The 25,013-nt window shown below is 47.6% G+C and overlaps 1 long non-coding RNA gene across 1 annotated transcript in view; it reads right to left on the reverse strand.

Annotated features, from left to right (window-relative positions):
- LOC122533713 overlaps window positions 1–25,013 on the reverse strand; it is a 95,023-nt gene that overhangs the window by 1,042 nt on the left and 68,968 nt on the right. The window lies entirely within an intron of this gene.

The following is a 25,013-nucleotide window of genomic DNA, read 5'->3' on the forward strand; positions in this document are numbered from 1 at the left end:
CCTTCCTTTTTTGTTTATTTTTTTTTTTCTATTGTCAAACACGGTACGCTTCGATGATTTGAATGGGGCACGGGGCCACGTGCTACTTGAGACGCGTGCATAAAGACGAAGAAAAAATGGAAAAAGAATGCCTTCGTTTGGAGGCAAGGAGACGAAAGTGCGCTCCGTCGAATCCAAAAGAGAGAGGGGATTTCTGTAAATTTTCGTGGGAAGAAGCTTAAGAACCGGCTCTACTTTTCCTTTGACTGAAATAAATTCACCCTTTCGACGTTGGAAAATTTCCCCAAATCTTGATCAACAAGAGCGTCGACATTTCTTCACTTTCGTTTCAAAAGTGGGAAAACTCATCCACTGTCCCAAAGCTATCGCGTTTCTGGTAAATCCGCTCGCTTATGAATAAATGGCGAACTTTTCCGCGATAATTCATATTTTCGCCGTTGAAAAAGTAGAATCTCGAGGAAAAAAAGAAAAGAAGCGCCACGTTTGAATGTTTCGTGCAATTTCGCATTTTAAAAATGTCCCGCAGAATGCACGAGGATCCATTTGCTCGTAAAAGTTGTCCACTAGCTGGAAAAAATTCGTGTCACCGGGTGGATGGGAAATTTTACAGAGACCAGAGTGAATCCATTCTGTAAGAAGCTGAAAACTAGCGCGCCTTTGTGCGGTACTCGGTTCCACGATGGACCGTCTTTGACGGCGCTGGTACGAGCGACGACACGTGAAATGTGCCGAGACATGCATTCGCTACTCTTACGCACCGTTCCTTTGCAACCGGTCGAACGCTAATGACCTTAATGAGGCTGTTTTGACGCTTGTTCGTCCAGCTTGTTCGTCTCTGGGCTCCCTCGCGCCCATTCTCCCCTGGGTCCAACGTCGGAGTAATTGCAGCCCGAGCTACTCGACTCTCTCGTCTAATTGCGCCGGATTTCTTGTCAAGCACGAACCTTCGATATATCGAGGTCGTGGTTGCGCCGTGCTTTTCGATCGATTGACTGGCGCGATTAGTTGTTTGCCGTGCCACGTCACCGACGACTTGATTTTTAATTGAACACGCGCAAAAACCCACAGACGTTCTTTGGAAAATGAAAACTCGTTAAAGTCTCATGTATATATTCTTATAACTATATATTATGGCGCAAGAAAATTTGTGGTTTCGACTCTTCTGATTGTTTCAAATTTCACTTCGATGCTTTAACACGAACTGAGAGTTAATGATCTGAGATACTTTTGTAATAAGAACGAAAAAGCAGATACTAAAAAAAAAAAAAAAAAAACTCTGATTCCAATGATTCATATAATATAATTCTTTACATATTTATTTTCTCACAACGATCTAGTTCTATACATTCTTCATTAATTTCTAACATTTCGGTACGAAGAACCAAGCTAATTTAGCTTTCCTCAAATTAAAAAATCTAGACTCGTCCAATTTTTGCGCCACAGAATCTTCAATTTTTTTCTTTTCCTCTCACGCGTCTGAATTATTAATTAACACGATGGTAGATGCATCCATAGACACGAGTGACGCGATAATTGATAATTACGCTGTGTACGCGAGTCTTTCTCGCCGCCCTTTATCAACGGACGGTCGTGAAACATTGGTTAATCTTGCTGATGGTACCGATCATTACGGTTGGCAAATTTCCGGAGGTAGTTTATTAATTTCGCGCGATACGAGAGCGAGAAAAGCATTAGGGGGCTGGGTCGGTCTTTTGATTCATTGTTCCCATAATCTTTTAGTGGCTGTAATTATGTGTTCTCCTGGTAATCGCACGTTCATTATCCGTACGCGCGCGCGCAGTTTTCGCGAACGCGTGTACGTGCGCGCGGCAATATTTCGCGCGCGGGTAATTGCGCTGTTAATTAAGTAAATTTCGCGCGATTACTCTTTTCGGTTTTTCCTAGAATCGTAACTGACAGTTTTTAATTATATTTAATGACGCCGGTGGCAGTTGCGAGGCGAGGCCGCTCGGTAACAGATAGCCGGTGCGGGCCGTTGGACTCTTTTGTGGCTCGAGCGCGCTCGAGCGCTCTCCGCCACGGACGAATTACCGCATCGGTTAATAGGCATGTAGCGTGCGCTTAAAGTGCCAAGATTATACTGCACCTACTCTTTTTTGCGACCCCGGGACAAATGGGTCAAAATGCATTATCAGAGGGCCGGTGGTGCATTACCGTGATAAAAGGGGGCAAAACCAAGAGCTTCGTAATAACATATTTTTTATAACGTTTAACACGCTCCGTGCCGCGAAATTCACGTATTACAGACGTACCTAGGGCTGGCGGGGAAAAAACGAGAGAGAGAGAGAGAGAGAGAGAGAGAGCAAGGTGGGGAGAGGAATGAAAATGAAGCAAAGGAGCGATTGCTTTTAATCGTTCGCCGGTCTTTAATTACCGTGCGAGAGAAAAGTTTACCGTTCGCCGAGCAGCTATTGGTTAATACACCGCGGTGGAAAAATCTCCGCCGTAGTAGGAGATTCGATCCAAGTCGCGTGTGACGGTCCAATTTTTCCTTTTTCCTTTCTTTGTTGTTTTCGCGACGAAATCGACGACAAATGGTGAAAGCGAATGGGCTCGGGAAATAAGAATCGAAGCGTGTTCGCGGGCCAAAATCGCTGTTCGCAGGCACCGATTCAACGAGGGGAACAATGAGCCGACGAACGAACGAGCGTACAAGCGGGCACGGATCTAAGCGTTACTTCGATCAGGTGGTATCGCGTACAAATGCATCGAGATTCAAATGGGGAGGCTGATTCGGTTCGCGGAACACCGATCGGTGAAGTCGATATAATCATATGGCCAATTAATCGCGCAATTAGCGGACCTTTTCATGCATCGGAAACCCGCTGCCGAGTGTTTGCGCGAGGTTGCCAATTCGTTTTTATGGGAAGCACGATGATGAAGTCGCAGGTAGCCTAAACGCGTAGGTAGTCTACTCTTTGATATTGGAAGGGGACAATAACAGGCGTGGCACGGACCAGTCAGCTAGTTGGGTTTCACCCACCTACGCATGCTAAATTTATGTTCGCCCGCATTGACCGGCACACGGAGCTACGAGAGAAACTTTCTTCCCCTCTCTCTCTCTTCGCTTCTATCGACGACCTGTAGTCGACCGTGCCACGATACGGCTGTCGATAATACGCTTAAGAAGCTCGTCGATCTACTTTCACGTCGTGTAACATGTTCGGAATCTCCGGAGAATTGACGATGACTTGTGCTTGGTTGAATTTTCGTTCGCTATGATTCGTAATAAATTTGTCTTATTTGTCACCAGTGGGCGGAAGATTATCATATGTTTGTCATTTTTCTATAAACAGGTTCGAATATTCTACATTCTTCGTGTTAGTTTTCCCTGCCTGAGATTTCTAATAATTGCGTTGACTTTCGTACTTGATAGACTATTATGTAAATTAAATAAATCGACGAACTATAACTATAACAGTTCGTTTCAATATTTCGTGAACGTAGCACCAAATCCTCCGTGTCACACTGTTTCCCAATATCATCAACATCCGCGAAAGGAAAACAGTTTAAAGGATGACCGCCTGCCTGAATAATTCACCGTGGATTTACCAGGATACAATGCAGTATGCTAATAGCACGATAATAAACACTTTGCTTCGATGACAGGAGCAGTAAATAGGGGGTTTCGTCTGATCAAACACGATACTCCGCGGCGGTTTCGTCCTGCACTGCGTATCTCCCGATTAGGAGATCGTTGATAAGGCGTATTGATCGCTTCGTTAGGCGACGCGGTGAACGTAGAGCTAAGACTGCACCGAACCTCGCGCGCACGAGACACGCGAGAGTATTAATAACTATCTCGTACTACGACAATCGAGCGTTAATTACACCAAGAGCTTCCTTATCCATCTTCATACGCGTCACTCTGAGAAATCTTGTAAATATTGCAAACGCCTTGGCCGACGCGCCGATCTGTTAAAACGATGTTCCCGAGGTACACACACATACGCCGTTCGATTGAAACGCGTCGACAATTTGTTTGCCAGGCGAGCAGAAACGCAAACACGGGACGAACAAGGGGATGGAGGCTATTTTGTTGCCGACGAGAATATCGACACCTATTGCCGCTTGCGCTTATCCAGCCGCGATACGTGGCTGATAAAATCGGAACTCGTTGGTGAATAACGCGGGCTCGAGCTACCCGATCGTTCGACTATCTTCATCCGCGATCGCCGCTTAAACTCTGCCACGCGAATTTACATCCTCGCGATGTCTGCGTGCGACTCTCGCCTCTTTATTTCGACGCTGTTCGAAATAACACCCATGCAACACCTTGGAAACCCTGAGAACCAGCATTGTCGCGAAAAAAGGAAAAGTCGAAGAATCGTCAACTTGTTTCACTGAGAACACCAACGTCCTGAAGGGCTTGATGTTAATGCGATGCGGGGATGAAGAAAGAATTGGTGTGATTGATGGGTAAAGGTGAGGAAATGCGGTTTCGTCTCAGAGTCGCTGCCTAGACTCATCAGTGGAGTGGGGCTGATGGCAGCGACCCCTTACCCCAGACGCTTGTTTTTTCTAACTTACTTCGCTAGGCTGGACGGTCACCCACCCATTCTAGCGATGTTCCGCACTCTGTTTGCTTAACATCGAATATCGTTTGACTTCGACGCTAGGCGCACAGCCACTTGTGGCTTGTACGAGTGGGTGTTCGAAACTCGTACTCGAGGGACTCTAGGCCGCTACAGTCCGTTATTTGTCTTCGTTTGAGGAGAATTAAATCGTTATTAGCAACGATCTAACAGAACAGGAGAAATCGTCAGAGAATTGTTAGAAAAGTCGTATCTGAGAAACATTAACGTCAACTTGGCTTTGCTTGAAACAAAATGAAGACTGAGATCTAAATCCGTATATAGAAAGAACGAGTGCAAACTGTGCACACGTGGTGAACATTTGGTCGAATCACACAATCGACGGTTCACGGAAGGAATACACGTTGAAATGAGGTAAGAATCGAGGAATAAAAAGCAACTAATTGTTCCCGGGGAAACGCAAATACCTGTGCGAGTAATGCGGCAGCGAGATGGCGTCGCGTCGTTCAATGGCGTTACGAGAACGAGACCTTGCGGAAAAGGGGAGAGGAAGCTGTTCTCGGTGGTTTACCGTTTCCGAGAGAAGAGAATCGAGGAGACAGAAAGGGAACGATGGTGTTTCTAAAGTGGAATGGCCGCGGAAAGGACGACTGACGGTGTCGTCGTACGTCGGTGAAAGTAGCGACGATATTACCGTGAATAACGACAATGGCGGTGATGATGATGATGATGATGACGATGACGATGACGATCGTAACAGTGGGAAGCAATGTCGCATGGACAACGTGTTATTCTTCGTTAGTGAGTTTGCGTTTCGAACGTTCTTTCTCAGCTGCGGAAAGTACACGGCGTGGCATGAAAGGGGAGCGAGAAAAGGGGTGCGCAGCAGGCTCGGTGATCATTTGAACTGCGACGAGAGAAATCGCGGGAATGAGATTGAAATGCATTCAGCCCGTTCACGGCCACTTAGGCGTCCGCCTGTTCTCCGTTTATTCGAGTCGAGCTCCGCACCGGTTGGAAAGGGGTTAAGAAAGAAACGGCCGAGACGTCGACGAGACTGTAGGTAGAAGGAAAACTGCAGCCAACGAATTGCCAGACTGCCAGTTTCCGCATAAATATATATATATATGCCGTATTGTGCTTGCTCTATTTACCAAAGAACTCGGTCGCTATTGTTCCTCGGCGTTGATTTCTTCTGAGGAGCTTCCCCGGAGGCCGAAACGGACGACAACGTGTAGAACAGCTAGTTTGATTTTCTTTTCACGCGATGTTTCTTCTCGTCGTACTCCGTTGTGCGGCGCGGCGGACGCCGGCCGGACCGGAAGTGGCGTCGAGAGCGGTGTAAGGAGACTGGTAAACGAAGCGATCCGACTAAGACGCTTTCACCGGATCTCAGTGTTTGTAATTACATTCGCTTCTGCGCGAATATAATAAGCATTTATTGTTCTTATTCTTTTTTTTTTTTTTTTTTATAACGTCCTGCGCAGCAAGGATATGGCAGATATTGCAGCTGGAAGCGGATGTATAATATATACATACATCGACAGACTTTGTAGGAGAACGTTCTCGTGTTACTCGACCTTTTAACAAACGAGACATTTCAATTGCTCAAAGCATCTTTCTTACGAACGATTGTGAGTTCTAATCGATGGTGAAACGTTTCTCTCACATAAGCTAAAATCTTCGATTCGTACCTTTGCAAGTTCGATATCGTTGCTTGCGTGCGCGTGTGTGTGCACGCAAACCATCTCGCAACGCCACTTACGCGCGGCGCAACAGCATTGTCAAGAGTAATAAATTAACCTCTAACCGCAGCCTTCAACACCCAGCCAATCTACGATGGTACAAGCGGTATCATATTTAGCAAGATTGGTACGATCCAAACACAAATTGATCCCATTGAACCACTCAAAACGTCAACCGACTTCCGTCATTGCCGAAATAACAGCACGGCATGCGGTGTCAGTGAACTCTTTCTCTCTCTTTCTCTCTGAACTTGAGAATCTGAAGGCGGCAGCGACCGGGTCCCTTCGTGCTTGTGTACGTACATTCCCGCGCGGCGAATTAGCCGCGATTTCCGAGAGAGGCCAGAACACACGGTCGGTAGCCGGCGTTGGTGGACGAAAGGTGGAAGAAGGCGCGCGAGGAGAGCAACAGTCGCGGCGGAATTACACAGGAGAAGAATGCGGCGAGAGTATGCATTACAGCGCGGTTAAGGGGGCATGTAACTAATTTGCTAAACTGGGCTAACGTCGTAATAAATACACTTCCGTACGTATACCCGTTCCCACCGGGACCGTGCACACCGTCTCGCTCGTGCACACCCTCGCCGGTGGTGCCACTGCCGCGCCACGAAAGAAGAACCGCGAGGAATGCAGACCGACGCTGCTCCTCCGCCACGTGACACCGCCACGTCGACGCCAGTCCTTCTATAATGCGATGCTGTTCTTAACGTTCTCTGCGATTTGCCGCCGCTCGCGCAGAGCCCTGGCAAACAGAATAGAACACAAAGAGCACGGAACCAGAAGGTTCTCGCAATTTGTACGTACACGTTGCTATGTACGTACATACACGAACCCGATGTGTTGCAAATTCGAGGATAAACAGGTTCATTTTTTGCTGTATCTGTTACTTTATGCACGTCGAGCGCAAAAACTTGACGGCGAATGTCCATGTGGTTATGTTCTCAACTCGTCGTTAAGGAAATTACATACATGGTGGAGTGTGTGGAAAATTGATGTTATTTTATGGACATTCAAGCACAAGGCTACCGACGTGGAAGTTTATTTTAGTGATTCACGAAACGGGGCGAATAATGAATTTCTGCAAGTTATTTCATCAAAAATACTCGAGGCTGGTACAGAAATTTATTTCCCAAGGATTCGTTAAAGTTACACATTCGACGCACCAAGATCGCTGATCGACTCAAGTCGCTCACGACAGTTCCATTGCAATTAAATATCGCGTGCCATCGTCGTGTTCGACCTACTGCTACTCGAACGCTTGTTATTCGTTGCACGTGAAAAGTTCTCGCCGCGATTAGACGGAGCAAAACCAGAAGGATCCGAAAGACAGGCGGGTCCTGTTCGACTAATCGTTGCGAATCAACATCAAGTCGATCGGAATCGACCACCGTCTTCCCTCGATTTCTTGTTCGGTTCTGTAATGGAGCCAGAATTCAACGAAAGAATGGCAGTCCGCTGGAGAGGAGGTAGAAGGCGGAGAGAGAGAGAGAGAGAGAGAGAGAGAGAGAGAGAGAGAGAGGCCGTCGGAGGCGGCATTTAACCAAAACCAGCGAGAACACGATCCACAATTTCGCGATCCGGAACGTGCTCTCTCGAGGCAGCGGGTCGACGGAGGATCGAGAGGTGGCCAGGTGAAAAAGAACCGCGCGGCACCTCGTGACGCCAGTGCCTGGCTACAAAAGAGGAGCCGCGGGCGGAATGGAATGGAATGGAACGGAATGCCAGCGGCGTGTGAATTACATTCCTGACACGAGCTAAGCACAACCCGACGTCCCGTAGACCCACCTTGCCGAACTTTTTCTTCCTTTCTTCCTTCCTTTCTTTCTTTCTTTCTTTCCTTCCTTCTCCGACTCGACGTCCAGTTTCTTCGCGGTGTTGCTCGAAAGGATGCTTACGGCGCGACCATCTCGTCTCGATCAACGACTTTTTGCCAGCCTTTCCCTCGTCGCCCGACGACTGGTCCGTCGATTCACGCTCCTTGGAACTCTACCAATTCTATCCCGATTTTGCCAAACTCTATTAAACTGACAAAGACGTAGGATCAAACATTGGCGACACGATCGAGGAGTAAATTGACGTTTGAAAGAGCTAAGGTGTGGTTTGTAACATTTAACAACAAACACGTATCTGTTCATCGGTTTCTTCCTCGTGCATATTTCTTCCATGATTACTGGCCTCGTAGCCAGTGGAGAACTAGTTGGATATTACGAACTGGAAATATACACTGTCGGTGCAACGTCGTACGACCTATTACCGAAGAAATTACGAGTTTCCACTGACGCGTCGAATCAATAACGAATCTCATTCGACAATAAGATCCGATAGACAGATTGACACGCTCCGGCGCGTGAATCTCCTCCGGTAGAGTGTTGGAACAACCGGACAGCGGGTTCGAACTAGCAACGCGGTTTAATCGGTAAGACTGTTGTTTCGCGCCAACAGGTAGAACGAAAGCAACTGAGACAGAGTCGGTGGTTTTTATTGGGCAGTAAACATGTCCTGGTTTAAGTAACGTTAACGCAGCGTCTGGTTGCACAGCTGAGAGTGCTAGACCGTGTAACTGGTACACGGCCAACAATGAATAGTCAGCCGAGGATCGACGTACGAACGATCGCACACCAGCTCGCCGATGGACGCGTGTACGCGGTTCGTAGCGAACGTTGCCGACGATTTTCTGGTCGGAGTTATTGGTATCCTGGCGACAGCGTCGATAATTGCCAATCATTCGTAACAACCGCTAGAAATATATTGGACCCGTTGTGCGCACGGTGTAGCCGGCTGGCCGGGCCACGCCGGATTGTGTACACACGATATCATCGTTTGTTCGCCGATCGGTTTCCACTGGTGGTCTGGTAGGCGCGCGTCCCGTCGTACAATACACCGTTTCGTTCAATACCTGTCAGTGATTCATGCACGATGTAATAGAATTTTTTTCAAGTGCGCGCACGCTCGAGGATCGGTTCCCGTGGCCCGGCCTGAAAAGTGACAATACGCGTTTGCTCGTTCAACGAATCGACCGACCTCCGCTCCTTTCTCCCCGTACCGTAACGCGATTCTAAGTAAGCACGCCGAGTTGTTTCTCCCGCTCGATCGGTGGAGAGGATGGAGAACAATTTCCGGCGGACGAGTTTCCAACGTTTCGATCCACGTTTCGTTCTTGCTTATTAGCCAGCCGCACTGACGGCCGGCATACGCGACCCGTCACACGAGAATGCTTATTAAATAACATTCGAGTACCATTGCGCTTGTGCGGCGAGCTCACGTGACTGACTGCCGGTTTATTAATCGTTTGCAGTCACCAGCGTTCAATCCTCTCTTATTAACATAATTGCCTTTTAATCTCGAGTCGTAGGTTATTCTATTAGTCGAGGGACTGTTAAGCTGCTATTAAGCGAACGGCCATTGGCTGCGTCGCACGACCACGGCCGACTGACCCATTCGCGCGTACACACGCGAGGAAACGACGGGAAGCACAAAGCGCGCGTGTTCTCCGCGGCCGTTCGCGCGATGACCTTCCCACCTAACCGATGGAAAATCCTTTCCACGGAGTCGTTAACCCGTGACACGCTGTCATCGTTCCCCCGGACAGCTGATCCGTTGTCCCGCGGTTCTCGCGCGCGTGTGCACTTCCGTGTTACAAACCGGCACTCGGTCGCGGCTCGGGCAAAGATTGCACGTTACAAGCGGTTCGCCAGGAACACAACGGTCCGTCTGTACCGGTAACTCGAACACGACACGGCGACAATCCGCTAGACAAACGGACGTACCAGCTAGACGGACGAACAGAGGACAGAGAGCCACGAGCAGCAAAAGCAACATCAGCAGCAGCGGTTACGAGCTTACCAAGGCTCGAGCTTGCCAAGCACAGAAGGTAGGAGGAAGACGCAATCGTTGACCTTTACTTCAAGCTGGCCAACAACGCGATACAGTCTCTACGGCGACTGCTAACAAACGAACCGGGATGCGGAATTTTTCCCTTTTCCCTTCGAGCTAATCAGATAACCGTCTGCTGTTCCGCTGGACATCTACGTAAACCTACCTGCTTGATTTACGCGTCTCGAGAACAAATTTTGTAATAACAAAAACTGTATCTGGTTATTATATTATACCGCGAGAAGGGTTCTAAATATTGAGCATTGTCTTCTTCAGATCCACGGTTTGACCTAAACTTATACTGTCTAATTCGCGAACGAAAACAGTGTTTGGTATATTCTAAATATCGAGCCTTGCTTTTACAATTACCATCAGTTGATCAGTCAACCACAGACTAAAATGGTTCACAATTTGACATCAAGCTAAATTCAGACCGTCTCGTCCAACCTCGTATGTACACGCTACAAGAAGGGTTCTAGATATATCGAGCATTGTCCTTTTAACCGAAGAACCATTGGCGAATTGTCCGTGGTTAGCAAACGACAATCGTCGATCACCCGACGATTTCAACGATCCACGATCCGACCGTGCGCCCCCCGTAGTAAGCTGTACCGCGTGCCGGATAAAAAGATGTGGATCTCCACCGGGTTGGGCACGTTTCCCACGAACGAAAGAGTGGCTCCAGCTCCGGCTGAAATCGACGACGACGACGACTCGAGGAGCAGCAGGACTCGGAGCGAATCGCTCGCGGTCGTTGCCGCTTTACCGACGACGCCGATTCCTATCCTCCTCAATTACAGATCCCCGAGACGTGACTGGGGAAGTGACCCGAGCATCCCTATCCACAGCTTCGCTCTATCCTGCCAGCGGCTCGACTTTATCAGGCAGGTATCCACCTACGCTCGCTGCATTGACAATACGGCTGGAAAAGCTTTCCGCATGGTTTCTGCCGATCGCCGAAATCGTTCCGCGATTAGATCGATCCGTGATCTCCTGCAATACCGGACGCGCATGGTATCCCCTTTTCCCCGTTAATTCGATTCGTCGAGATGTCACGTTTGCTGAAGCAAGCTGAATTCGAAGACCTCGTTGACCGATTTCGAGAAACCCTCGCGATCGCTTCAGTTTCTCAGATCGAGATATTCGAAAAGTCGCTTGCAGCAATTGCCCGTGTAATTGCTCGTCGCGGGACCAAGGAATAGGGAATGAATTATCTTCGAGAAAATTGATCCTCGAGTTCTTGAAATGTGTCTACGTTTCGATAGAGCCAAAGTGGCCGAAGTAGTGTAATTCTTACTTTCATAGAAATTTCATAAATTTACTTCTAGTGTGTTTTTATGTATCTCGATGATCTTTTCGTGAAATACAACAAACAAAAGTTTCACTCTTTGCCCGTTATTTCTATCACAAAACTATTTCGGCGAAATCTCCTTCTATTTCTGCGCAATACGTGCGCTTCGTACACGTATAAATTTTTACGAAAAGAGAGACCACTGTTTCTCCTTAGGAAAAAAGAGACACCGGTTCTTCAAAGATGAAATCAATGTATGCGTCAACAGCAAAGAACGCAATATACTCCGCCGCTTGAAATACCAGAGACAGACACCCTCGTGTACAAATGCTTCCACGCGTTTAAGCATGTCCAACAGTAGCTCGTTTACAACGATCAAACGATAGAGAAAGTCTTTTTTCACATAACCCAACTGTCGACACGAATATTTTCGTTTCCTACACGGGTACCCGTGTCTCTCGGCTGTCGTACCTACCTGGACCGGCATCGATCAATTTTAATTCGTCGATGAAACTCGGGCCGGTGACCTGACCGACGCGACGAGGCTGCGACACGCGCAGCACCGATCGAAACGCGCCACGGAACTCCAATCAACGCTTCGAACCGAACCGATCTCGATCTCGATCTCGATACGATCCGACGTACCGCCGGTATATACGTCAAACGACCATGATACAATCGAGCGGAGAGACGTGACAAATGATCCGATTTAACGAAATCCTCCTTGGACTCGGCTCATGTTCGTTACCCGCTTCGTTATCGAGTCGGCGCCGGGGTAAATCATGCTATCTGCGTACGACCGAATTGTGCATGGTTGAGTCTCGGAGGTTAGTCGAGTCGCCTAACTTGTTCCATCGTAAATCGGTCCAACTCGTCCGCGAGCGCACGATTTCTGCTTACGACAATAAACTAACCTGTAAAGCGACCTCGGCCATGATCGGCGCTGAATTAGCAATTTGTACAACTTTCGCGCGGCTATGTACGATTCGACTGAACTCGGAGGAACAAGGAACTCGGGCAAGCCATCAGCTCGTTTTAAGAGATTTAAATTGTAACTGTATTTAGACGACCATTCTTGAGACGTTTTATATAATTTTGCTTCAAGAGATCTTCGTAACCGGGTTTCTCGATGGAACCATTATCCTTCGTTAAGGTAGTACACTCCGTTTATACGGACTTCAAATTTTTGAATGTATAAGATCTGAACGTTACATGAACAGTGATTACACAGTACAGATATACGAATTATAATCGTCACCGAAGCAACAAATTTATACAATTGGAATTTTACCACAAGAAGAAACTGCAAGTTAGTTGTTCGTTCAATCGTATTTACTGCCCGTAAAGGAGAATCTCTGGCCCTCTAACGCAGATTTCTCCGCGCTGAACATTTTTTACTCCGAGGTTCTGCTAGAAGCGCTAGAAGAATTGAAACCCATTTCTTTGCAAAGTAATCTAATGTAGGAAGTTCCCGTGCACGCAAGAGGTAAAGGAGGAAGATCCTTTTCCGAGGGAAAGTGTCTCGCTGCGGAAAGAACGGGGAACATTTAAATCTGGCTAGATAGGGATCACGTTTAGAACTTGGGGAGATGGTTTCCCATAAAAGGATTCCCCCTCCCTCCCGCCAGCGAATACGTACACGCTTCTTACGTAGAATCTCACGATTCAATTCGACGAAGCTCACGTCTTTATAATTTGAGGGAGGGATCTCTGCACGTACTGGTTTAATAATGCCTCGGCCCCGATTCCAATCCCGTATTGGATCCGCGTTAAAGATAGCGACTGACCGACCTCGAAAAATCGAGGGATTTTCGAGAAAACGCTGATTGTGGTGATCTCGACGTTTTCCCGCCGGCGATCGATACGTACGATGTGTCGCGTCGCGTGTGAAATGAAAACGGCCGCGATCGGTACCCGGCGATAAACGTTAATCTCAACCGTACCATCGTAACCGGAGACACCGGTGTGTAAGTGAAAACTGTGCGTTCGTAAAACACGATTATCTAATTCTGTCTGGCGATAACTTCGCCAATCGTTGAGAGAACGACGTCTTCGTTAGAACGAACAATCCGAATGTGTTTCAATCTTCGTCGTCGAAATGGCTGGGATGATTAATGACAAATACAAACACGATGAAATTCTGGTTTTCGTTGGAACGACAACATGTCCCGATGCTATCTCGACAGAGATCACTTTACTCCACGTGTATCGCGTCGAAGTATAGGACAAATGATTAAGAAAAATGAAACGTATTATAGACAGGCTGAATAAAATATCCATGTGACACTGTCACGTTTCTGCCCGATGATTTCACTTCGACAAGAGAGAAAGATCGAGCAACGGGGCGTTTAACGGGTGGTCAACGATTTCAACGCGCGTCGGTTAGGTAATATTTATTTGATAAATCACGCCAGGGAACGAATGCTAATGAAACGACCACGCTTAAACATTTTCCCCCCCAGTTAATCAACGCTCGTTCTATTAGCAAACACAATTAATATATCCGCGCGTAAAAGCATAGCTGTTTGGCGAGGCGGCTCGCGCGCGCGTCTCACACCCACGATCTCGCAGATAATCGATCGGTAAAGCCGACCGGTCCAAGTCTTTCCAACTTCGTCGAGCGTCGACCGGCTCGAGTTTTTTTTTCATACGATCCGACGTGGCCTCGATCGTTGCCTCGTCCATGGCGTCGTAACGCGCATCGAAACGCAAGAAGAAGGGTTATGCGAGTCGGTGCTGATGACAGTGATTATTATATCTTGTTACCACCGGCGGCGGCGTGGTTCACCACGTAGGTGAACAGAGTGTGGCCTAACGCAACGTTCGCGGGAATCATTATCTTAAAGAGCCGTTCGATACGAATCTCGATGTTCGGGATACCGAATGCCTATTTAAGGGAGCCGAGCGGGGAGATCGAGAGACCGCGAGACGAAACGGCGAGGGTGCAAAGAAACACGGTGAAAAGAAAGAAAAATTTGCAGAGGAGTGCGGATTAAATCGACGCGGAATTTATAGACTGTTGACGGGATTGGATCTCGTCGAATAGTGGGGCTTCTGATTACATTTACGAAGAAACAGCGAAGCATTTGTGGCGAATTCGAAAGGGAAGATGCACGGAATGCACGCTATACACACATAGAAAATATTCGATTGGTAAAACAATTTTCTTCGTAGGATTGAATCTTTTTTCTAAAAGGGAAGATAACGTGCATGTACATAAAAACAAATGGTTAAAAATACGATTGCTTGATAAAGTACCAGTCATAGTACGAATTAATTAGTAGACTCGCGTGATAACTGAAAAAGGAAAAACAGAAATTTCAACAAGCAGAGTTTCAATCATCTTGCATAAAATTTTGCCACTTCCGTGGTAAAATTGTGTATCGATATAATATCGTTAACGATTTTACTTAATGTCGCTTTTTATCGAAAATTGCACGCGACAACGTGCGCACAGTGTAAACAAACTTGTAGCCGGTTCTCAGAGCGAAGAGAACAAATCGAGATGGTAACGAGTCCCCATCCAGTCGGATCGATTCCTGGTTGAACTATCAGCTAGAATATAGTTAATTATATTGAATTTACCTAATTGGCAGACAAGGGTATCGAGGGTTCGCTATCTTCGGCCATATCTCTATCGAGGTGGCACGGCTTCGCGCACCGAAGCTCCGACCGGATCGAGAGCGCGTGGAGAACTCCGAGGAGGGCAATTTTGCGAAGCTCAAATTGAAATCGAGTTACATGGATTCTGTTATCTTCACATCCTGCGTGTTTAACGCGCGACTGTGCTCCACGGACTGATTATCATACGCTATTTCATTGCTGTAATACTTGAACTACAACAGAGTAGACAAAATTCGTAATTAATTTTTCCTAGAAATTTTATAGATCTGCGTGCTTGAATAATGTGCCCTTCTCTCAGATTAAAAGATACGACATGCTCAAATACAATATTTCTCCAATACTCGAAAATTCCAAAAAAAAAAAAAAAAAAGAAAAAAGAGGAAAGATATAATTCGCAATCATTTTCCCAGAGAACAGAAAATCCTGCGAGCACTCGAAAAGAGCAGCAAGTCGAATGAAATCCTGCCGAACGTCGGCTTCATAACTAATTTACCAGTGGCAATTTTTCACAGTCGTGCTCCTCGAACTTCGAAATTACACGTCCGCCGTCTGGTCGCGGCGTTCGCCGGCCCCTCTCGTTCGCGATATCAACAGCGCCGGTCGAGGACGAGGCCGACGGGGTGAGTGACGAAGGGTGGCGACGCTCTCTGTTGCGGAAACGACGATCTCGAACGAAAAACAGCCACGGTGAGACTAGGGGGTGGTGGTAGTTACGGACGGTCCCAGGCAGAGGGGGAGGGGGGGAGGGTGGCCTCGAGTGCGTTCTCGTAGGAAAATATTAACACAAGCCCGGGGATGGGATCGGCTTACAATAAAATAGAATAAATACGACGTACGACGTACGTACGAACGGACGTACGGACGCTGGCCTGGAGTGCATAAGTGGGATCTAAATTGAATGGAAAGCGAGCACCGGCTCGCTCGTAGACCAAAGTGAAAGTAGAAAAGAGAGAGAGAGAGAGAGAGAGAGAGAGGGGTTGGAGGAAGTTGAAGTGGTGGAAGTGCCGTCCCGGATGATAGCCTGGCTTTATTGTTTTCTGCCCGGCGGCCACCCGGTATGTGTACCCGCGCACCCAGCCAGCATCCTCCCCCGCCAGCCTCGCGAAATATACGTATATATCGGTGTCGTAGTGGCTGGTTCGAGTTTTAATAATTCCGCGAGCAGGGCGACAAGAGAGGAAGAGGGTTGAAGTATGGAGCCAGAGAACGAGGAATGGGCTAGGGGAAGGGAGAGGGATCGAATACATCCGGGTGAATCGGTTCTGTGTGCTCGTGGTGTTCGCAATATCCGTTCCGCGATACGTCCACGCTGTCTCTCTCTCTCTCTCTCTCTTTCTCTCTCTCTCTTTTGTTCACTTTGTCTCTTTCTGTTTTTCTCTTGTTCGAGTCTGGATAAATAATTCATCGATAATTTAATCGGGGCAGGATGGAGGGCGCGCGTTCGTTCGCCACCCAACAGCGCTCGTCGTCGATGATGTCGAGGCTGTCGACGCCCCCGAAAAGCGGGGGTGTAATTTAACGAAGCGAGAAAGCACGCGAGAGGCGCGAAAGCTGCCGAGATTGTCGGCAGCCAGTTGTTATGCTGCCCGGTGGTGAAAGAGCGCAAAGGAGGCGCCGGTAACGAAGCGCCGGAGGTGATTTTTAGTCATGCAGATGATGCTCACCTGCAGGGGAGTACTTTGTGTGTGTATCGGCGCCCGGTTAAATAACGCATTTTAAAGTCCGATGCAATATAGCCGTTTGTCGGCTGCCGTTCGCCTCGCCGATTGGCCGCCGTTGCGCCTCAATAACTTCCCGGGCGCAAGATAAATTCCTTTCTGTTTCTCGTCGAACGCTCGATCTCGGTTATTCATCGATCGTTCCCTCCTCTCTGGCCCCTACGAATCCACTTTTGGAATCTTCGATCTCGCAAAGAAGTCGAGACAGACAGTCCTGAATGAAACGACACACAGCCGAGAGAAGACGGTCATCCCGATTTGCTAGACAAGAGGATCCTCCTCGGAAGAACGAAACAGACACGAGTCTGGCTCCGCTCGTAGCCTGAAGTTTGCGAAACGGTCAATTTTCCGAGGGAACGTCTCATCGCATCGATCCAAGCACCGCTTCCTCTATTCCAGGCTTCGTGCATTCGCTCATTACACATGCTCGATCTCTCGTCTCGGGTATCGATCTTCAAATTGGCTCCCAGAAAGAGAGAAAAAGGGAAAGAGAAGAAAAGAGAGAGAGAGAGAGAGAGAGAGTACATGGAAGCAAGACCACGTCCAAAGGAGGAAATTGGCGGACGGATATGGGCAAGAGTTTTTCTTTTTTCGAAGAGTCGGTCGAAAAGAGCGCGATGGCACGCTCTCTCAGCCGCGAGCAAACTGGACGACCGAACGAACTCGGCTCGCTCACTTCACGTTGACCCGTGAATCGCCGAGCGAGGGAAAAAACGAACGACACGATCGTGTGATCGTAATTTTTACAGACAGCGGATCGCGATGATTCACTCGAAAAGCCCCTATAGCCGCACTGACGATCGGCAATCACGATACCCCGCCGTGTGCTCTTACCGGGGGTTAATAACGGCGAGCGCTTTCAGGGAGCTATATCTCACCCGTGTATATACCTCCTTAAACCTCGTTCACAAAGCCGTCCGCGGCGAAATAACATCTTCCGCGCTTTATTAGGCACCGATCGCTGGCCCAACGACCCACACAGACGTGTATCTCGCGTATATCTCACGTACAACCGTTTATTCGCCTAATTATTTGGTCGCTCGTATCGATAGACACCGACACACCGCCGAGAAAGTGTCTCAACGTTCTGGATAAATGGCGCGGTGAGACGAATAATAAGCGGGATGTTAATAAGCAGTTTTGAGGAGACGCGGCGCTAGGAACTAATTGCCTCGCACTTTGGATCGTTCGAGTAATTTTCTGTTCCGCTCGCGCGGACATTCGCTTCGGTAATAAGAATCGCGCGATTGATTTCGTTTACGCGAAAAACATAAGAGCAACTAAGCTATAACATGGATATAATTCGACTAAAATCGTGGCACGCGATTTCACGTAAGCCGTTCGATTAAACGCGGCATGAAATAAAAGCTTCAAAAGATTTATTCGGTCGTTAAAAATTCAGAACGTTCGCAACGGTGGGAGGGAGTTTAATTTTGACGTTTGTTATCGCGGCTGAACAATAGTGTATCCGGGCTTGCTTATCGAGTGTCGCAGCGCGATTCAATTATACCGGGGATACATTTAAATTGCAAACTAGCGTTATACTATTCGGTGTAATTAAACTTACCGAGCAAATAAAGCTGCAATTTAAATCGAGAATGCGTATAATATATAATAAATACGCGTTACAAAATCTCCTTTCTCTGTAACAATGCAGTACCGCGAGGACAATTAATATCGAAATTATCGAGGCTCTGAAAGATACGCGGCCAAAAATACAAAACATTTGCATTTCGTTCTCTTTGCAGTGATAATAAACATCGTTAGAATCACAAACAACCGGACGAATTTGTATCACGTATCGCCAGCATGATTGCTCGTGTCAAACATGACATTACGTAGCTTCGTAACGCGAGGTGTTCGCGCGTTTTCAGCGTTTATCGATCAGCGGAAAAGCGAAACGAACGGCGAACGAACCGACCGGCCGGCCGGGTTCAGCGGGACACGCAACGAAAAACCCGAAATTTATGGCCCCTGTTCAATTTTGCTACAAACTGCTACGCCGGGGCCGCGGGATTGAAATTTAAGACAGGGAGCAGCGGCGGTTTAATGCGGCGAGCGCAACCTGTCAATTTGCGTAATTACATCTCGCGCTGGCGCTCGATGCACGCCAACTCGCTAATAAATAACGACCGTCTCGTAATCGTTGAAAGAATGGTAACGGCATTCCGCAGTAACGATCCGAATTGCCCGTCCCGATGTATTTATCTTCCTACATTTCTTTTTTCTTCTTTTTTCTTTTTGTTTTGTTTCTTCGCATCACCGAAACCAGCTTGTCGACGTGTGATTTCACATACGTGCCGTGCACGGGACTCACGACCTCGCGTCTCGTTATTCGTTCATCTACGTTGCAAAGCAACACCGCGGAGAGTTTCGCGCAGAAATCGTTCCGTAATACGCGAAACTTGTCCTGAAACGCTGGACGAGAGTGGAATGTAATAACAGAGTGAACCAGACCGTACGAAACATGTGTTTTGTTTGCTCTTGTTCCCAAGATATAGATGCATGACAAACAGGATGCTATAAGTATACTTGGTCGTACTGCTTCGATTGTACCACGAGGTAGGGTATCTACTTGGGATTCTTGCAAGATGACACGTAACGTCTGTAAGCTTGCATTCGATACGAAGATAGTCATTTCACACGCTGCGAAAGAAAGTGGAGGCTGCTATAGCTTCGTAAACAATGTCCAACGGAACAGCGATAGCATAATTTCATCGGGAATCTTATGGTTTCAGTACTGGTTTGAACTACATCCGACCAAGAATAGAAGAGCGTCGCTGAGCGTGATAAAAATGTATCTAGCACAGGCGCTAGGGCTTTCATTTATTCATGGCTGTAGGTATTTATACACGAATTCTTGTTGTATCTACTCTATATTAAAACCTTAGAAAAGAGCACGTTCGAAAAGAAAGAATATAGGCGAAATCGTGTTACTTTCTATAGTCTCTCCAATTTCCTCGAGTGATAATTCCCAAGGCAATCGCGTTCAGGTAACTTACGTTGCGTTTAAATGAAATTTTCAGACCCGCGACACGTCATTTCGTGACCTCTAAAGCACGGAAACCAGTGAAATTGTTCGGAAACGAAAGCTCGGAACACGTACGAGAAATTTCTCTGCAGAAAACCGCAATTTTTCCTTGATATTCCGTGCTGGTCGCTTCCGCGCTCATCGACACGGTGTTTCTGTTTGAAGTTCGGGGGAAACTCGGTAAGAAAGATCGCAACCGGGGAAACTTTAATGCAGAAAGGAGCGGACAGAAGGAGCTCTGGGATCCCTCGAAACGGAACTGAAAGTTACCATTGATCTTCGACGGCTTAATTGCTAGCCGATTCTGCGTAAGAATAGCCTAACTCGGCCGAAACCTAGAAACTGGGAACCCATCCCTCGGTAACTGCTGGATAAGTCCTCCACGACCTTCGAGATCGTAGAACAAGCGGATTTATTTATCGAGAAAGCCCCAGCAGTAGGGCAGCGAAGGAAAGGAATTTTCAATTTACAAGCTAAAGTGTTCCAACACTTGCACGACGAACTGGTATTTCATCTCTGTAGACGGCCAACCAGTTTCGTAGTCGGCTAATTTGATCTTGTTAAATAATCACGGTGATCGAGATCGAATCTTCCTTCGATATTTTTCCCCCTCGTTCTAAATAATTTACCAATTTCGCGTCGCTGTTTTTTGTCAATGGAGCTTGTCGAGTCTCGCGCGAAATAGCTACATTTTGTTCATCGTCGTTACCTCGAGCTTCTCGATCGAGCCGGCCATTACTCCACGCCGTGGAAAAAAAAAAACAAAACACCAAAGTACCAGGCTCTGGGAACCGGCGAACGGACAATTGGACTTCCTGAAATATTCGACGAGCAGCGACCGGAACGATCCACTTGATTGGAAAGCGAAGCTCGAAAGCACTTAGCCCGCTCCTCCTTGGTCGTTCGTTCTTCTTCTGGAGGCTCTCGTTCAGCTTGGTCGCCAGAGGAACGCAGAAGAACTTGAACGGCTTCGCGCACGTTCGGCTTCGGTCGTCCGGTAGGCCGTGGCTCTTTCCGAGTAATCGAGCGGAGGATTGAGCGAGTGACTGAGTGACTTACAATCCCGATACGATCTCCCTAATGATCGGACACGAAACACCCACACACTCAGGCTGCCTCGCTGTGTGGATCCACCGTGTGGAATAGGCAGCGATCTGAAAACCGAAAGCCTTCCTGCTTGAGGCCAAGCCTGAGAGACGTTATCAGCACCGGACGTTCTCGAACGCTGATTCTCCTAATTGTTGACACGCCACACTCTACATACATATGTACAATGGTTACACGTACGTGCGTGCTTGTCCAGCGAGGACATTCAATCCCGCGTGTACGTACGTGCCTCTGCACCACAGAACCGGAATATGTTATTAAACGCCCACCAATAACGAGCCTAAAAGCGCGATTCTCTGTAAATTTCAGCATCTCGGCGGCTTCTATGCACGAATATTTCTTAGAAAATATTTTAAATGCAATGACCTTTTGTCAATGAGACATTTTGTGTCCAACATATACGATTGACAATATATCTTGTTGACAAAACACGTCCATTTTTGCAAATGATTCACTCTCAGCCTCTCGTTTTCGCCGTTTTGCTTTCGCCATCAAGATCGTTTTCACGATCGGATAACATCCACAGCGTCAGCGGTTCGACGTAACGCAGCGATCTGAATGTTATACCCGACGACGGGAAATACACAGCGACCAGAGTAGAACGAAGTTGCACGCCAAGTTTACCATGGGTATATATTGCATCACGGGAATGTGATATTGAGTTTTGGATGACTGGTAATTGATTTATTGGCAACAACAGCGTAGAATGTCGACGCAGACAAACGTCAAATACAAACGGGCAATCTACTAAGATAATTACCAAGCTTTTGTACACGAAATCGTTGGACGGTGATCATTGTATCACGAATCCACGAAGATGCCAATGGCAATATCGTCGACGCGCTCCAATAATTCGTTCCACTGGCAAATATTCGAAACTTCGGCGAGCAAACGATCTGGATAACCAGCTGAGAGTAAACAACGCGTATATGCGCGCGTATCGCGAATCCGAAGGACCATACCCGTCGATTATTAACGCTTAGCCCGGTATCCTCGAACCGAGGAGGAAGGTTGGAAGGAAGGAAATGGAACTCGTAATCGATCGCCTCGAAAAAACAAAAAAAAAAAAAAAATGCATCGCGCCGATATATCGTGGTAAATTGCCGGCTGCTCGATGATCGGAGGGAAACTGGTGCAATTTGTCGAACACAGGACGAAACACCTCCAGATCGAGAGAAATCATGCGGGAAAAATGGCGGACAAAAGGTAGACAAAGAGAGAAAGGACGGTGTCAGCGTGCTCGAATCCCCGTGACCTCCCAGAACGCGGCGATAAGTGAGTCGTTAAAGGCTCAACAGTTCCACCAGTGGTTGTAACCGCGTGTAATCAAGCGGCGATGCATCAGCTGGATACGCGAGCTCTCTCACAACGTGTCTATCTATAGCGACGTGTCTGGCGCGACCGGCACCATTAACAACCGGCCAAGGTTGCCCGTTGAAGGACCGCGGGGCCGAACCAGCGATTCGTCCAGCCGTCATAAAGCCAACATTTTCCAGCCGTAATCTCGGAACACGAAACGGCAATCGGCCAACGCCGGAGAAACGCCGATTAGAACGCGGTAAAAATCGCCCGTGTGCCACGGGACCTTCGGATACGCCATAAAGATCCGTCCAACGATATAATAGAGCGGCTGGTTGTCCGCTGGTTGTCCGCGATAATGGCGCGCGATACGCATTATAAAACAATATTTTCGATATTGCTCCGGGCGTCCAGTACCTGCGCCGACACCGCACGTGACCGCGGGTCGTCTTTTAACCCGCGTACGAAGGACCCATCGATGGTAATCGCCCGGTCGTTTCTGTCTCGCATCCCTTTCGAACGACGCTTGTCGTACGCTTTTGTTGGATCACGCGTGTAATTTCATATTTTTACGTGATTTTAGCGTAAAAATGTTAAACTGGCGTATTATCGTGTACACCTTTACTACGAAATTGTACGAGACATGAAATTATTAGAAAGATCGAGAACCACAGTACCTAGTGGCAAAATGTGGAATCATGTAAAGAGTAAAAATTGTAATAAAGAATTAAAACGACGAGTTTCTTCTCTTTGAGTTACCCTTCCATTTTCTTCTTAGGTAGGCTCTCTTCTCGTGTCTCAAACAACTCAATCGTAGTCAGCCGAGAATTAACTACATATCCTGTATCAAGAGATGCGATGGAAACTTCATACAAACTTGATCCCCAACTTTGGAATTGCCTCGCCAACGTAATCATGTACCTCCCAATGTCTCACGATTGTTAACACGAGAGATAACAGCCACCGGCGATCCGTCAGACGATATTTTTCCAATAAACTTCTGTTCCCTCTTCGTTTAACAACGGAAGGGACAGAGACCACTGAAGCGATCAGGCTGTTTTCTTCGTTACATTTTCCAGACGGTGTGGGAGCTCTGTTTCCCGGTCACGTGCACGTGGCACGTGTCGCAGTGTCGTCGGACACGTGCGACGCCGGCGTCATTTGTCAGCATCCCTCTCGCGAACCATCGTGATTTCCGTGTTGACAGACGCGAAAAGATTCGGTCGTGTATCGACGAAACGCTCCACTAACCACACACATACACACATGGGAACTACGCACGTTTTCGATTTTGTAAAAAAAGAAAAAAAAAAAAAAGACGCCGCGGGTCGATTTTCTGTTCAAATTATCGACGATAACGCGTGAGGGTGCGTCGATTTGACGATTATTAATGGTGCGTCGACTGCGAGCATAATAAAGTAACCGGCACGTTTTAAACGGCGAAACCGATCGTGGATACACGTGGCAGAATCTGCCGAGGATAGGGTAATTTTGAGGGATGACGACGGCATTCTCAATGGCGTTACGATTTCCAGCGAAAACTTTCAAATGAATAGGGAAGCTCGGATAGGTGGTACGAGTGCTTTTGTTTGAAAATATTTATGGTTTCTATACGAGGGGCTCGCAGTTGGATACACGCCACGTCGGTGGCGCAAGGGTAGTTTTCGAGACGTTGAAATTAAAGTGGATGGTTCGAAGTAATAAAGAGGCGAGAAGTTTGTTCCCCGAGGTTTGACGAAACTGATCTGTTAGTTAAAATTTGCTACAGGGTATATTAATAAATATAATTAGTCATCCTCTCACAATACTGGTCAGACGAGAGTATCGAAAGTGAAAAGAAATATTATTCGTCGAGAAGAATGAAAATCGCGGGATCGGTGGAGAAAACACGCGAGAGCGTGTTTAAAAACATCGCTTTGCGAATAATTAAGAGGAAGGTGCAGCAGCTAGCGTATTTCCCTAAATAATATCTCCAGCCGGCATGCATTCCCATTCGCCGCTTATTTGCACGGCTCAAACGCCGTTTGTAATTTCCTCCCGGCCGGCCTTAATAACACTTTCCACCGTATTCCGGGAACGTGTTAACCAGATCGAGTACAATCAACGCCGGATGAAAGTGTACCCGTAGCTCGCGAGCCACGGGAACAAGGGATATACACGCGAACCCTTTCGTGCCTCCGCATATTCGCCTTGGTAAGAAGAAAATTGCCGTCTTGGATCGCCGACCCATGAACGGAACGAGCCAACGAACAAGGACAGGATCAAAATGGGGGGAGGACCGGGTGTCGAACCGTGGCACACCACCGGCCATCTTGCGATATGTATACCTCTCCTTCCTCTTGCCTCCTCTGCCACTTGCATTCCATTTCTCCTCTGCCTGCGCTTTCTTCTCGTTATCCACGTTCCTTCGTTACTTCTCGTTCGCGTTCCCTTCTCGTTTTCGTCTCTCTCTCCCCGTCTCTTTCTCTCTTCAACCACCTCATCGAACCTTTTCCCATTCCGTTTTTCCTCTCGATTATATCTCGCTTCCACCTTCTGCGCACGCCGCGCGTCCTCCTCCGCTTTTTCGCTCGGCGAGCAAGAACTCGCGACGTTAACCGCAGCAAAGTGGCCATGGCGAACTTAAGGACCATGACCAATACGATTTGGGTGCGCTTATTTTTCTCGAGAATCGGCTGGCTGCACCGCTGTTAATCCACCGCAGCGTTAGATTCGGCTTTTGACGAAGTTCCTGATCGTCGTTTCGTTCCAGCACCGAATTTCGTACGA

Source organism: Frieseomelitta varia, unplaced genomic scaffold (genome assembly GCF_011392965.1).
Source record: "Frieseomelitta varia isolate USP_RPSP 00005682 unplaced genomic scaffold, Fvar_1.2 scaffold_546, whole genome shotgun sequence".
Classification (NCBI taxonomy): domain Eukaryota; kingdom Metazoa; phylum Arthropoda; class Insecta; order Hymenoptera; family Apidae; genus Frieseomelitta; species Frieseomelitta varia.